Genomic DNA, 13,678 nt, shown 5'->3' with positions numbered 1-13,678 from the left:
TGACCAGTCTCCAAACCTGAACCCAATAGTAAAATCTTTGGCCAGAGCTGAAACTCAATGTTGCCCAACAACAGCCCTGAAACCAGAAAGATCTGAAGAAGATCTCTATGGAGGAGTGGGCCAAAATGTCTGCTGCAGTGTATGCAAGTTTGGTCAAGAACTTCAGGAAATGTCTGACCTCTGTAATTGCAAACAAAGGTTTCTGTACCAAATATTAAGTTATGTTTTTCTTTTGTAACAAATACTTATTTCATGCAAATTAATTATGTAAAAATCATACAATGTGACTTTCTGGATTTTTTTGTAAGGGTCTGTCTTTCACAGTTGAAGTGTTCTTACGATAAAAATTACAGATCTCTCCATTTTATGTAGGTGGGAAAACTTGCAAAATCGGCAGTGTATCAAATACTTTTTTTTCCCCCTCTGCATAGAGGGGTAACAATACAGTATGTTGGAGTCTCTCTCTTTTATCTCTCTTTTTATACATGCTAAAATCTTGTTTGCTTTTGTGGCTGCAGCTTGACATTGAGTACTGCTACTCAGCTTACTTGCAGCCAGAAAACTCAAGTCCTTATCCTGTTCTGTAGTCCCCAGTATATTTTCATTTAATGCATATGCCGTATTACGAATATAGCGTCCTAGATGCATTACTCCACATTTATCAGCATTCAACCTCATCTGCCATGTGTTTACCCATGGAAACATCCAGATTGCTCTGTAATATTATACAATCTATGTCAGTTTTTATTATTCCACAAAGTTTTGTGTAATCAGCAAAGACTGACACTCTATTTTTAATCCCATCCACAAGGTAATTAATAAAGGTATTAAAATAATTGGTCCTAACACAGATTCTTGTGGTCCTCACTGCTAACTTTTTCGCATTTAGAGAATGTACCATTTTCAAATGACTGTTTCCTGTCCCTTAACAAATTTTTTACACATTTGCATATAGTGTCCTCTAGTCCCTGCTTCTGCAGTTTTCAGTACAAGGCTGTTGTGTAGTACAGTATCAAATGTCTTTGCTAAGTCCAAAGGCTTTTTTTACCTCACTTTTCAATATCATTGCCAAGATATCGTAACCTGGGAAGGTCACGCAGAACCACCCATTGTGATCTTTTAGTCGAACAGCTCTCTGCTGCCCCCTATTGTCCAGACAATTACACGACTGACCAATGATTAACAGAGGAAGCTGCAGGCTGTTTCCACTAATAGTCCAGTTGTTGGGAAGATAACAGTGAGCATATGGTGTATACACCTCTGATTTCAATGCATGGAATTTATATGTATATACCTCCGATACAGTCACTGTGAGCCCCACGATAACCCCAGATTACTCACTGCCACCACCAACTGATTTTTATATTCAGGCAGACTGGAGGCGTGGTTCTGGTAACGTATGGCTTTCATGAGTGTGGTTTACTGAACAAAAGGAGTAGAACTATTACATTTTATATTTAATCCAAACGATAGGCAGTGTTTGCATAAAATATACCAAACACTTGACAAAGGGGACAAAACAATACAGCATACAAAGTACATAATATAAAAAGTAATAATGAAAGAAACTTAAATTGCTGCTCACAGAGAGGAGTCAACTTAGCCGAAGGAGAGCACTTTGATTTGGGAGACGTTCAGTGAATGGGATTCACTGGGGTTCTACAGGAACCAAGATCAAAATTCGGCTTGACATTTTATCAGTACCTGAGTTGCTACCACACCCCCCCATAATGACCTCACGTAGGCTGGATTGTCGAAAGTCCTCATCACATCAGGATTTTATGAAATTCCAAACTTATGCGATAACCTATTTTCTAATGATTGCAGAAGTTTGAGATCACTGCCATATTTTCTATTGGGACTTTACCTTTCCTCTAAATCATATAATACCCCATAAAACCACTTTTATTTTTAAATTATTAAAATACCACTAACCTGTGGTAATCCCATATAAACAAAACACACCGTGAGCAAACTGGTATAGGGATAGGTGTTCCTGCACTAATACCTAGACTGGTATCTGCCTGTCTGTGGGGGTTGGCACCCTAGGGGGAATGTTGTGGCGCCCCCACTCCACGATGGCTGGCCCTAGGGTCCCTCAATGAACCCTATTGGATGCTCGGGGCCCCTCTACCCAATTGCATAACTGAAGGTGCCCCTGACCACTATACACAGTTCAATCATATGTTTAAGGATCCTCATCCCCACACCAGCCATTGTCACACACGACCATGCCTGGCTGTAGTTTCAGCGGTGTCAGCCACAGATCTGTCTGCTTTTTCAGAGCTGTCCACAACTCTTCAGCATTGTGCGATTTGTCACCTAAGCATATTAGCTTCAGCACAGCCTGTTGCCGCTTTGCTGAGGCAGTGCTGCAGTGTTTCCAGCTTGTGACTGATGTGGTCATTTCGGAGATGGAGGCTGAAGAGGAGGAGGAGGTGCAGGAGCTGTAGACTGTGGGGGCAACCCTGATTGACCTACGGCCTGCAATCCTCGGCGTTGGGAGGACGTGTTCCATCCCAAGGTCTGACTCAGTCCCGGCTTCCACTATGTTAACCCAGTGTGCCGTCAGTGAGATGTACCGCCTCTGCCCACAAGCACTTGCTTACATGTCTGTGGTTAGCTAATGTTGTGGGACACGTGCTTGTGTAATGCGGGGACAGTACACCAGGAGAAATAGTGGTGGCTGGGTGTTGTGAATTCTGTGGCAGAGCTCCCTCCTGTGGTCACAAGTGGTACTTCGGCTGATTCTCTCTGTGAGCTTCTGTTGGTGGAGGGAAGTGGTACTGCGGCTTCTGAGTTTCCTCCCTCAGGTGATCTGGTGAGGTCGTTAGGTGCTTCTCTACTTAACTCCACCTAATGCTTTGATCCTGGCTTCCTGTCAATGTTCCAGTGTTGGACTTGCTTTTCCCTGGATCATTCCTGTGGCCTGCTGCTCTGCATAGCTAAGTTCTAATTTGCTATTTGTTTGCTATTTTTTCTGTCCAGCTTGTCTAATTTGTTGCTGGTAGCTCTGGGACGCAAAGGGTGTACCTCCGTGCCGTTACTTCGGTACGGAGGGTCTTTTTGCCCCCTTTGCGTGGTTTTCTTTAGGGTTTTGTGTAGACCGCAAAGCTGCCTTTTCTATCCTCGCTCTGTTAAGAAAGTCGGGCCTCACTTTGCTGAATCTATTTCATCTCTACGTTTGTCTTTTCATCTTAACTCACAGTCATTATATGTGGGGGGCTGCCTTTTCCTTTGGGGTATTTCTCTGAGGCAAGGTAGGCTTATTTTCTATCTTCAGGCTAGTTAGTTTCTCAGGCTGTGCCGAGTTGCATAGGCAGAGTTAGGCGCAATCCACGGCTGCCTCTAGTGTTGTTTGGAGAGGTGTCATGATCCCAATGGCAGGGGATCACAAAAATGACAAGCACAGATACAAACAAGCTCTAGGGCGATGGAACCTGAGCTGACCGCGACCCTAAACCTAACACACAAATAAAAGTAGCCGGGGAACGTGCCTACGATGATCCTAGACGTCTCGCTCCAGCCGAAGATCTAACTTCCCCTATCAGAAGAAACACAGACCTCTCTTGCCTCCAGAGAAATACCCCACAGCAAATAGCAGCCCCCCACATATAATGACGGTGAAATGAGAGGAAAGCACATACGTAGTATGAAAACAGTTTCAGCAAAATGAGGCCCGCTAAAGCTAGATAGCAGAGGATACAAAAGTGAACTGCGCGTCAGCGAAAAACCCTTCAAAAAACCATCCTGAAATTACTTGAACTCATGTGCCAACTCATGGTACATGAAAAGCAATTTCAGCCCACTAGAGCAACCAGCAGCAGAGAATCACATATCTGCAGGCTGGACTAAAAACCAAATTAAGCAAAACACAAAACAGGAAAATCCAAACTTAGCTTGTCCAGAAGGTTCTAGGAGCAGGGAGCAGAGGTAACAAGACACACTGGATACATTGATAACCGGCGAGGAAATGCCAGCAAAGCCAGGTTAAATAGGAAACTCCCATATGCTGATGGAACAGGTGGGACCCAGAAACCCAGGAAAGACAAGTCACCCAGTACCATCAGTAACCACCAGAGGGAGCCCAAAAACAGAACTCACAACAGTACCCCCCCCTTGAGGAGGGGTCACCGAACCCTCACGAGAACCACCAGGGCGACCAGGATGAGCCCTATGAAAAGCGCGAACCAAATCATCAGCATGAACATCCGAGGCAACCACCCAAGAATTATCCTCCTGACCATAACCCTTCCACTTGACCAAATACTGGAGTTTCCGTCTGGAAACACGAGAATCCAAGATCTTCTCCACAACATACTCCAATTCTCCCTCCACCAGCACTGGAGCAGGAGGCTCAAGCGAAGGAACAACAGGTACCTCATACTTCCGCAACAACGACCGATGGAACACATTATGAATAGCAAACGATGCCGGGAGATCCAAACGAAACGACACAGGGTTAAGAATTTCCAAGATCCTATAGGGACCGATGAACCGAGGCTTGAACTTAGGAGAAGAGACCTTCATAGGAACAAAACGAGAAGACAACCACACCAAGTCACCAACAAGAAGTCGAGGACCCACGCGGCGACGGCGATTAGCAAACTGCTGAGCCTTCTCCTGGGACAACTTCAAATTGTCCACCACATGACTCCAAATCCGATGCAACCTATCCACCACCATGTCCACTCCAGGACAATCAGAAGGTTCCACCTGACCAGAGGAAAAACGAGGATGAAACCCCGAATTACAAAAGAAAGGAGAAACCAAGGTAGCAGAACTAGCCCGATTATTAAGGGCAAACTCGGCCAGCGGCAAAAAGGTAACCCAGTCATCCTGATCAGCAGAAACAAAACACCTTAAATAAGTTTCCAAGGTCTGATTAGTTCGTTCAGTCTGGCCATTCGTCTGAGGATGGAATGCAGACGAAAAGGACAAATCAATGCCCATCTTAGCACAGAACGTCCGCCAAAATCTAGACACAAACTGGGATCCCCTGTCAGAAACGATGTTCTCAGGAATCCCATGCAAACGAACCACATTCTGAAAAAACAGAGGGACCAACTCAGAGGAGGAAGGCAACTTAGGCAAGGGTACCAGATGAACCATTTTAGAAAAGCGATCACACACAACCCAGATGACGGACATTTTTTGAGAGACAGGGAGATCCGAAATAAAGTCCATGGAAATGTGCGTCCAAGGCCTCTTCGGGATAGGCAAAGGTGACAACAATCCACTGGCCCGAGAACAGCAAGGCTTAGCCCGAGCGCAAACCTCACAAGACTGCACAAAAGAGCGCACATCCCTCGACAAGGAAGGCCACCAAAAAGACCTGGCCACCAAGTCTCTAGTACCAAATATTCCAGGATGACCTGCCAACGCAGAAGAATGGACCTCGGAGATGACTCTACTGGTCCAATTATCCGGAACAAACAGTCTCTCAGGCGGACAACGATCAGGTTTACCCGCCTGAAACTCCTGCAAAGCACGTCGCAAGTCTGGGGAGACAGCAGACAAAATCACCCCATCCCTAAGGATACCAGAGGGCTCAGAATTTCCAAGGGAGTCAGGCACAAAACTCCTAGAAAGAGCATCCGCCTTCACATTCTTTGAACCTGGCAGGTATGAAACCACAAAATTGAAACGAGAGAAAAACAGTGACCAACGAGCCTGTCTAGGATTCAGACGCCTGGCAGACTCAAGGTAAATCAAATTTTTGTGATCAGTCAAGACCACCACACGATGTCTAGCACCCTCTAGCCAATGACGCCACTCCTCAAATGCCCACTTCATGGCCAAAAGTTCCCGATTACCAACATCATAATTCCGCTCAGCCGGCGAAAACTTTCTAGAAAAAAACGCGCATGGCTTCATCACTGAGCCATCGGAGCTTCTCTGTGACAAAACCGCCCCCGCTCCAATCTCGGAAGCATCAACCTCAACCTGAAAAGGGAGCGAAACATCTGGCTGACGCAACACAGGAGCAGAAGAAAACCGGCGCTTAAGTTCCTGAAAGGCCTCCACAGCCGCAGGAGACCAATTAGCAACATCAGCACCCTTCTTAGTCAAATCCGTCAAAGGCTTAACAACACTAGAAAAATTAGTTATAAAACGACGATAGAAATTAGCAAAACCCAAGAACTTCTGTAGACTCTTAAGAGATGTAGGCTGCGTCCAGTCACAAATAGCCTGAACCTTGACGGGATCCATCTCAATAGTAGAAGGGGAAAAAATATACCCCAAGAAAGAAATCTTCTGGACTCCAAAGAGACACTTTGAGCCTTTTACAAACAAGGAATTGGCCGGCAGGACCTGAAACACCTTCCTGACCTGCTGAACATGAGACTCCCAGTCATCAGAAAAAACCAAAATATCATCCAAATACACAATCATAAATTTATCCAGATATTCACGGAAAATATCGTGCATAAAGGACTGGAAGACTGAAGGAGCATTAGAAAGTCCAAAAGGCATTACCAAATACTCAAAATGGCCCTCAGGCGTATTAAATGCGGTTTTCCACTCATCACCTTGCTTTATTCGTATAAGATTATACGCACCCCGAAGATCAATCTTAGTGAACCATTTAGCCCCCTTAATGCGAGCAAACAAATCAGTCAACAATGGCAAAGGATACTGATATTTTACGGTAATCTTATTCAAAAGACGATAATCTATACAAGGCCTCCAGGAACCATCTTTTTTGGCCACGAAAAAAAAACCTGCTCCCAAAGGGGACAAAGATGGACGGATATGTCCCTTTTCCAAGGACTCCTTAACATAATCCCGCATAGCAGTATGCTCTGGCACTGACAGATTGAACAAACGACCTTTAGGAAATTTACTGCCTGGAATTAAATTTATAGCACAATCGCAATCCCTGTGAGGAGGAAGCGAACTGAGCTTAGGCTCCTCAAAAACATCCCGATAGTCAGACAAAAACACAGGAATCTCAGAAGGAGTAGATGAAGCGATAGAAATCGGAGGTGCATCATCATGAACCCCCTGACAACCCCAGCTTAACACAGACATTGATTTCCAGTCAAGGACTGGATTATGAGTTTGTAACCATGGCAGACCAAGTACTAGAACATCATGCAAATTATACAGTACCAGGAAGCGAATCACCTCCTGATGAACGGGAGTCATACGCATGGTCACTTGTGTCCAGTACTGAGGTTTATTCATAGCCAAAGGTGTAGAGTCAATTCCCTTCAAAGGAATAGGGACTTCCAGAGGCTCCATACTAAACCCACAGCGATTGGCAAATGACCAATCCATAAGACTCAGGGCAGCGCCTGAATCCACATAGGCATCGACGGAAATGGATGATAATGAACAAATCAGAGTCACAGACAGAATGAACTTAGACTGTAAAGTACTAATGGCAACAGACTTATCAACCTTTTTTGTGCGTTTAGAGCATGCTGATATAACATGAGCTGAATCACCACAATAAAAGCACAACCCTTTTTTCCGCCTATACTTTTGCCGTTCACTTCTGGACTGAATTCTATCACATTGCATTATCTCAGGTGACGGTTCAGACGACACCGCCAAATGATGCACAGGTTTGCGCTCCCGTAAACGCCGATCAATCTGAACAGCCATAGTCATAGACTCATTCAGACCAGCAGGCGCAGGGAACCCCACCATAACATCTTTAATGGCCTCAGAAAGGCCATCTCTAAACTTTGCAGCCAGAGCGCACTCATTCCACTGAGTAAGTACCGACCACTTCCGAAATTTTTGACAATAAATTTCTGCTTCATCTTGCCCCTGAGAGAGGGCCAACAAAGCTTTTTCAGCCTGAATCTCTTGGTTAGGTTCCTCATAGAGCAAACCCAATGCCAGAAAAAACGCATCCGCATTAAGCAACGCAGGGTCCCCTGGTGCCAATGCAAATGCCCAATCCTGAGGGTCACCCCGCAGGAAAGATATAATTATCTTGACTTGCTGAGCAGGGTCTCCAGAGGAGCGAGATTTCAAAGAAAGAAACAACTTGCAATTGTTCCTAAAATTCAGAAAACGAGATCTATCTCCAGAAAAAAACTCTGGGACAGGAATTCTAGGTTCAGACATAGGAGCATGTACAACAAAATCCTGTATATCTTGAACCTTAGCGGCAAGATTATTCAGGCTGGAAGCCAAACTCTGGACGTCCATGATAAACAGCTGAGATCAGAGCCATTCAAAGATTAAGAGGAGGAGGAAGTAGCCAGGCTGCAATAAGGCTAGGCAGCAAACTCTGAGGGAAAAGGGAAAAAAAAAAAAAAAACTTCCTCAGACTACTTATCCTCCTACTTCAGCCAATACAATTAACACTTTGTGGGCCGGTTATACTGTCATGATCCCAATGGCAGGGGATCACAAAAATGACAAGCACAGATACAAACAAGCTCTAGGGCGATGGAACCTGAGCTGACCGCGACCCTAAACCTAACACACAAATAAAAGTAGCCGGGGAACGTGCCTACGATGATCCTAGACGTCTCGCTCCAGCCGAAGATCTAACTTCCCCTATCAGAAGAAACACAGACCTCTCTTGCCTCCAGAGAAATACCCCACAGCAAATAGCAGCCCCCCACATATAATGACGGTGAAATGAGAGAAAAGCACATACGTAGTATGAAAACAGTTTCAGCAAAATGAGGCCCGCTAAAGCTAGATAGCAGAGGATACAAAAGTGAACTGCGCGGTCAGCGAAAAACCCTTCAAAAAACCATCCTGAAATTACTTGAACTCATGTGCCAACTCATGGTACATGAAAAGCAATTTCAGCCCACTAGAGCAACCAGCAGCAGAGAATCACATATCTGCAGGCTGGACTAAAAACCAAATTAAGCAAAACACAAAACAGGAAAATCAAACTTAGCTTGTCCAGAAGGTTCTAGGAGCAGGGAGCAGAGGTAACAAGACACACTGGATACATTGATAACCGGCGAGGAAATGCCAGCAAAGCCAGGTTAAATAGGAAACTCCCATATGCTGATGGAACAGGTGGAACCCAGAAACCCAGGAAAGACAAGTCACCCAGTACCATCAGTAACCACCAGAGGGAGCCCAAAAACAGAACTCACAACAGAGAGGATTAGGGATTGCGGTCTCCAGAGTTCCCACGTCTCAGAGCTCGTTCTATGATTTTGGGTTATTGTCAGATCACTGTATGTGCTCTGACCGCTATGTCCATTGTAGTACTGAATTGCCTTTCATAACAGCTGGGGACTGATTACCAAGAGATGGCCACCGCCATCAAGTTTTGGAAAGCTTCAGTCTCCACGAGCCTAAAAGGCAACATTTCAACAGCAAGCAGTCGCAAAATGTGTGAATATAGTAGTGTGGCCTGTGGCTGTGTATTTACGCTTGTGTTCCAAGGACTCGGATACGGACAAATGAACCCTGCGCTGGGACAAGGACGTGGACGTGCTTACTGATGGTGCTAATTGAGTGTGTGCAATGACAGGTGCAGTGTAGGAAGCATCTTCGCATGCACCATGGACAGGGGATTGGCTTACACACACAACAGCAGAAGAAGCAGCGGTGTCACCTGTAGATACTGTTTTTGGACCCAGGGGTATAGCCCACAAAGTCAGGGGCTTTGCTGCCATGTGCCTGATCATGCTGGTGATGGTCAGGCTGGTAGTTTTGCTACCCCTGCTGATGCTGGCTTGGCAGGTGGTGCAAATGGCCTTTTAGGGGTAATCGGCAGAGTCTTTAAAAAACAACCAGACTCGGGAAGACCTAACAGTTGGACTGGCAACTTCCGTCATGTTGGTGTTACAGGGAACGGTTGTCTGCCTTCTGTCTGCGGCCACCACACTACTTTTTCCTGCCTGTTGGGGTGCTATAACTCACTCCCCCTGTGTGCTGCTGTCATCGCTCTGCATGTCCTCCTGCCAGCTTGGGTCAGTTACTATATCATCCACCATCTTGTCTTCCACTTCTGCACCATGGTCTTCCTCCTGATTTTTTGACAATGGTGTCTCATCATCTTCCACCTCTTGTGACACTTTCCTACTGTTAAGGTACCGTCACACTCAGCGACTTTGCAAAGAGAACGACAACAATCCGTGACGTTGCAGCATCCTGGATAGCGATCTTGTTGTGTTTGACACGCAGCAGCGATCTGGATCCCGCTGTGCCATCGCTGGTCGGAGCTAGAAGTCCATAACTTTAGTTCATCGCCAGGTCGGCGTGTATCATCATGTTTGACATCAAAAGCAACGACGCCAGCAACGAGCATACATTCATATGACCATGGCTGCTCAAATATTTGGGTATCGCTACATGCAATCTCCTCTTGCTCCGCTTCAAGTGGACTGAGCGAGAGGCCAGAAACTAAAAATGGAAAAGTGAACAGCTCCTCGGAGTGTCGAAGGGTAGGAACAGTTGTCTCTGGGCACTCGGCATAGTGGGAGGAAGGAGGATCAGGGTGAGTAATATGCGGTCCGCACACAGCTACTGAGACTTGACCGTGTGGAAGACAGGGTGGTGGCAAAGTGACTGGAAGCATTATCCGCTATCTAACCAACAACCTTTTGACACTACTCTGGGTTCAATAGTGGTGTGCTGCAGTCTCCTAGTAATTCGTACAGGAAGGTTGGGTGAGAAGATGTGGGTGTTTGTTGTGGCACAATTTCAGCATGCCCACAGCCATGACCTCGGCCTCTTCATGCACCATCACATCCAGTTCCCCGTCCCTTGCCACGCGCCTTGCCTATTTTAAATGGAGGACAATATTTTCCACGTTCACTACAAATGGCTGAATTTGGAGCGAACTTATATGTGATCCGTGTGACGGACAAACCACAGTTTTAAATAGCTGGCATGTAGTTAACTATTTTTACCATCAAACTGGTGTCAATAACTTCCCCAGCACACTGCAACAATATTTAAAGGGAGGCTTTTATCTCTGATCCGTGTGTGATGGACAAACCACTGTTTTAAATAGCTGGCCTGTAAAAAAAAATATTCCTGGCCCCTGATACCTGGGGCTATGTCTAGAAATATCTGTAATAGCAGCAGCAGACAGAATTGGAATGGACCCTCTTGCTATATGCACTGCAGTCTGCCACATACACTGCCTGCCTGCCTAACACTGATATCTATGCAGCTTTATTAGTCCTCAGAAGGACTGTTAGTTGAGATGGATATGTATGTGATATATGGTATACCCCCCTAAGTAAGAACCAAGCAAATCTCTTCCTAGCTCAGCAGCAACCCTCCCTACACTGCCTGATTCCGTAGTAGACTGTGATGAGCATGGTAGGGCCAGGTCTGAAATAGACCTGATGACACTGTGCGGCCAGCCATTCACTGTAATGCCACAACCAACGTGGCTGCGGCATTACAGAGTGTTGCAAGCAATCCCTGCATGTTCATTGGCTTTCTAAAGAGTGCCAAACATGCAGGGCGAGGACCAGACCCCAGAAATACTCTGTGAGCTTCGAGCATCTCGAGCAGTCAGATGATCGAGCAAGTACCTAGTAGTGGAGAGCATACTCGTTCATTGCTAGTGAGGAACAGTGACTATCTCTAAAGGGTGTGAAATATTCCCTTTAATCCACTCAAAACTTAAAAAGTCTTTTACTGTCTTAACTATTTGTCCAATCCTCTGAAAAGAGTTCTCCTGTCAATTCTAAATTTCAATTACTGCATTTTTCAGACTATAAGATACACTTTTTCCCAAAAAAATTTGGGAGGAAAATGGGGGGGTGTCTTATAGTCCGAACTTAGGCTTACCGAGGGGTTGCGGCAGTGGTGCAGCAGCGGAACCGGTGGCCACAGAGGTGTGGTGATGCTGAGGCTCGGTGTCGGTGGTGGGTGTTGTAGAGTGCACCTGAGCAGGGTCCCTTCCTCAGGATGCCGGCAGCAGAAATGTGGCGACGCCACAGCCATGTGTCCACAGTGAGCAGAGTCAAGTGCATCATCGGTTTCCCTGCGGCCATCTTCCCGAAGCCGAGGCAGCACGTGAGCAGATTGAGATCTCTGTGGCCCTCGGCTTCAAGAAAATGGCCAACAGAGGCCGCGAGTGCGCAGATTGTGATCTCAATCCACGCACACACAGCCTCAGGAAGTTGGTCGCCGAAAAATCGGTGATGCACTTGGCTCTGCTCACCGTGGACACGGTATCCTGAGGAAGGGACCCTGCTCCATGCTCTGCCTCACCGCCAACACTGGATCCGCAGCAGCGCATACCGGGACTGCAGCATTGCCCCACTTCTCCCGCCGCAGGCATCGTGAGGAAGGGACCATCACTCCTGTGACCTCGCTCTCCCACCGCCGGCCTTCAGGTAAGATACCTTAAATTCGGACAAAAAGAAGGACCCCCATCTTCTAAAAATCTTTTTTCTGCTATTTCCACCCAAAAATTTAGGGTGCGTCTTATGGTCCGGTGCATCTTATATTCCAAAAAATACGGTACCCGTCCAAACTACAACTCTTTGTCCATGCACAACAGACCCCCTTATTGACACTGCAGGGGTCCTTAACTTCACAAAGGGGCTGCATGCATGTTAAATAGGATGTTTCACTTGTCTTTGTCTCCAATGTAAGTCTATTTTCTAAGGGTACCGTCAAACAGTGGCATTTTGATCGCTACGATGGCACGATTTGTGACGTTCCAGTGATATATCCGTGACGTTCCAGCGATCTCGCAGTGTCTGACACGCTCCTGCGATCAGGGACCCCGCTGAGAATCGTACGTCGTAGCAGATCGTTTGAAACTTTCTTTCGTCGTCTAGTGTCTCGCTGTGGCGGCATGATCGCATGGTGTAACAAAGGTGTGCACGATATTGCATACGATGTGCGCATAGTAACCAACGGCTTCTACATCGCACATACGTCATGAAATTATCGCTCCAGCGTCGTACATTGCAAAGTGTGACAGCAGTCTACGACGCTGGAGCGATATTGTTACGATGCTGGAGCGTCACGGATCGTGCCGTCGTAGCGATCAAAATGCCACTGTGTGACGGTACCCTAAGAGTGACAGCTAGATTGCAAGATCTTGTCCCTCTGCAAACGAGAGAGGGGAGGAGAGAGGGAGGAGAATGCCCATTCACTACAGAGTCATATGAATTGTAATATTTTCTATGACAATCATATTTTATATTATATATAATGCTACCATAATGCCTATAAACTGCTATGTAAACCCATGAAGCAGAAGCTCCATATACGTCAGAGTCATCCATCGAAAATGTACATCAGAAATTGTTGCAAAATACACTTTACCTCTCACGACAGACTCAGACACAATGTCCTCAGTCACTAATTATAACTAATATTTTTGTAATAATAATAACACTTTTCAGAAGTAACTGAAAAAAACAGTCAGTAATGTACTATGCTCATAAATACTGAATATTTAAAAACAAAACAGATTTGTTGATATATATCAGTCTGTATGGAAACAAATGTGTGAAAATATATCTAGTTGCATAAGGTGTTTCCTCATTATATCATTAGTATCACTATGGTGTCTAATTTTCTTAAGATCTGACTATAAAAGCCTCAAGAACAATTTTTCCACATGTAAAAAAAAAAGCTCTAGAAATTTTTGAAGCCAAGTTTTCAGATTTTGAATTCAGATTTCCTTTAACTGTTCAGATTCCAGAATAACTGTTCAAACCAAGCACAGGTGTTTCATGGCGGGGCCAATCATTTATCTACA

General features: G+C 45.6%; 1 protein-coding gene across 3 annotated transcripts in view; it reads right to left on the bottom strand.

The window, feature by feature from the left end:
- IL18R1 (interleukin 18 receptor 1) overlaps window positions 1-13,678 on the bottom strand; it is a 182,729-nt gene that overhangs the window by 29,190 nt on the left and 139,861 nt on the right. The gene's annotated exons all lie outside the window — the stretch shown is intronic.

The sequence above is a fragment of the Ranitomeya imitator genome, chromosome 3, assembly GCF_032444005.1.
Source record: "Ranitomeya imitator isolate aRanImi1 chromosome 3, aRanImi1.pri, whole genome shotgun sequence".
Classification (NCBI taxonomy): Eukaryota; Metazoa; Chordata; class Amphibia; order Anura; family Dendrobatidae; genus Ranitomeya; species Ranitomeya imitator.
Note: the sequence above shows the minus strand (reverse complement) of the source record. Positions and strands in the feature narration are given on the sequence as shown.